This window comes from Dromiciops gliroides, chromosome 2 (assembly GCF_019393635.1).
Source record: "Dromiciops gliroides isolate mDroGli1 chromosome 2, mDroGli1.pri, whole genome shotgun sequence".
NCBI lineage: Eukaryota > Metazoa > Chordata > Mammalia > Microbiotheria > Microbiotheriidae > Dromiciops > Dromiciops gliroides.
Window position 1 is genome coordinate 51,856,207 of NC_057862.1, and position 2,535 is coordinate 51,858,741.

General features: G+C 44.9%; 1 non-coding gene across 1 annotated transcript; it reads left to right on the forward strand.

The window, feature by feature from the left end:
- Nucleotides 1-1,554: 1,554 nt before the first annotated feature.
- On the forward strand, nucleotides 1,555-1,658 carry LOC122744991. Its single transcript, XR_006355309.1, has one exon. It is a non-coding gene; the product is annotated as a U6 spliceosomal RNA (small nuclear RNA).
- The last annotated feature ends 877 nt before the right edge of the window (nucleotides 1,659-2,535 follow it).

Genomic DNA, 2,535 nt, shown 5'->3' on the forward strand with positions numbered 1-2,535 from the left:
TTAAATTCTCTCCCTGTCCAGCCTCCTCTAAGAATGTTCTTATGCCTAGCTTTAGCCTGGTAAATGTTTTTTTTTGTTTTTTTTAATTTGGGGGGGGCAGGGCAATGAGGGTTAAGTGACTTGCCCAAGGTCACACAGCTAGTGTCAAGTGTCTGAGATAAGATTTGAACTCAGATCCTCCTGAATTCAGGTCCAGTGCTTTATCTATCCACTGCGCCACCTAGCTGCCCCCCTGTAAATGTTTCCTAAATCCTTACAGGATGATGGATGGAATCAAAGAGTCTTAGCCTTGGTAATCAACTAGTCTGCTCCATTCCTGAAATACAAATTTCTCTTCCTCATCCCCAAAAAGTGATGATCCAGTCTCCAGACAATGACCAAGACTGAGGAGCTCTTCCTGGCCACTCCACTTTCAAACGGTTCTAACTGTTAGATGGTCCCCATTATTTTTCATAGAATCTGTCTCCCTGTGACTCCCTGCACTGACACCAATTTTGCCCTCTTGTACCAAGCAGAATAAATCTGATCCTTTCTTGGGCCCCTTAGGTCTTCCTCCCATCCCTCCTAGTTCCTTGTAGAGGTTTTCATAGGATTGGGTTTCTTCAAGACCCTACTTGCTACCGCTTTATCCACTGGTAGCTTTAACTTCTAGGAGTAGACCCGATATTCTACACATGGCCTCGTTGTTGTTTAGTCGTGTCCCCCTCTCTGTGACCCCATGATGGGGTTTTCTTGACAAAGATGTTGAAATGGTTCACCATTTGAGATTAAGTGACTTCCCTGGGGTCACCCAGCTAGGCTAGTATGTGTCTGAGGTCAAATTTGAACTCAGGTCTTCCTTATTCCAGGTCTGGAGCTCCACCCACTGAGCCATCTAGGGACTGAGGCAGGGTCAGATGCAGCTATCACCTTTCATGTTTTGGACCCAGCCAACACATCCCAATTGTGGTGGCCACATTCCATTGCTGCCTCCCTTAAACTCAAAATCCAGGTCTTTTTTTTAATACAAATGATTACCTAGCAATGCCTCCAACCCATCCTATAAGGCTCCTTTCTTTAACACCCCAGTGCAGGGTGTGACATTTCTTCTTATTACATTCCATCTAATTATCTTTGGTTCCTGGCCAAGGCATGGCCAAATTCTGACCAAAGACAAGATTAAACTTTTCAAAATAAACTTCATCTAGGTCTGGTTTTGAAAGCCTGAAACCAGTCCAGAAGGCTCAAATGAGATAACATATTTAAAGAGCTTTGCAAACCTTTAGCTATGTAAATGCAGATACCTAAGGGTTCAAATAAGTAGAGAGGAGCTTTTATTGAACAGGTACTATGTGTATTTACAAACATTATCTAATTTGATACAACAACCCTCTAGGGTTGGTGTTATCATTATCTGAAGTTTACAATTGAGGAAACTGAGGCAGACAGAGGTTATAGCTTGTCCAAGGTTATATATTTACTAAGTGTCTGAGGCAGGATATGAACTCAGGTCTTCCTGACTCTGGGCCCAGGACTCTATCCATTGTGCCATCTAGTTGCCTCAGGGAATAAAGGGTGCTTGTTTCTGCAGCACCTATACCAAAATTGGAATAATACAGAGATTAGCATGGGCCCTGAGCAAGGATGACAAGCAAATTCATGAAGGAATAAAGGAAGGTTACAACCAGAGAAGTTACCAGGTCTTGGGCACCATGGTCTCCGGGCTGTGACCAAGAGTTGCTCCTTAGCCTTGGCACTGTCATCTTCAGTTCTCCATTCATTTCTTCTAATCATTGTGGCAGATGGCTAGAGTCTCCTCTGGCAACTGATCCCTAAACTAGGGCAGCCGCCAAATCCCCAGACTAGGGCAACGCCCAACACCTCCAAGACTAGGGCAGCATGTTGCCTGCCTTCCTACGCTGGGGCCAGAAGCCAACACCTCCTTTACTGGGGCAGTGGGCCAATGCCACACCCATACGAGGACAGTCCAACCCCAGAGAAGCCCAATCACTGGGAAAGCACTGAAAAATTCTATGGTCCAAGGCTTTAAGAAGGATGCTGAGGTTCTCCTTTGAGGACATTTGATTGACTTCCCACCTCTGATTCCATAGAGAGGGAGCCATCGACTAGCAAAGCTGCATGAGGCATGGACATTTCGAGAATGGACCGTTCTAGACCCAGAATATTCCAGAAAAGGGAGAGGGTGCTGAGGAGGATGAGGGGGCAGGTCTAGGAAAGAGGCAACATATGGCAAGAAGGACTAGCATCTTTTTGCCCCTTCTTCCTCCAACAAAACAACCGGCACCACCAAAGGTGTCTTGGAATATCACCAATTTGGGAGTAAATACGAAAGAAACAAATACAAAAACTTAGAAAACGGCTGTGTTTACCAGCACAAATTTCTTATCAAAATGGAAATCAAGCTTAACCAAAAGTTGGTGTGGCTAGTGACAGTTAGGGAGCACCTGCTTAAGCATCCTTGTGCTTGCTTCTTCTTTTTTTTTTTCCTTAGTGAGGCAATTAGGGTTAAGTGACTTGCCCAGGGTCACACAGCTA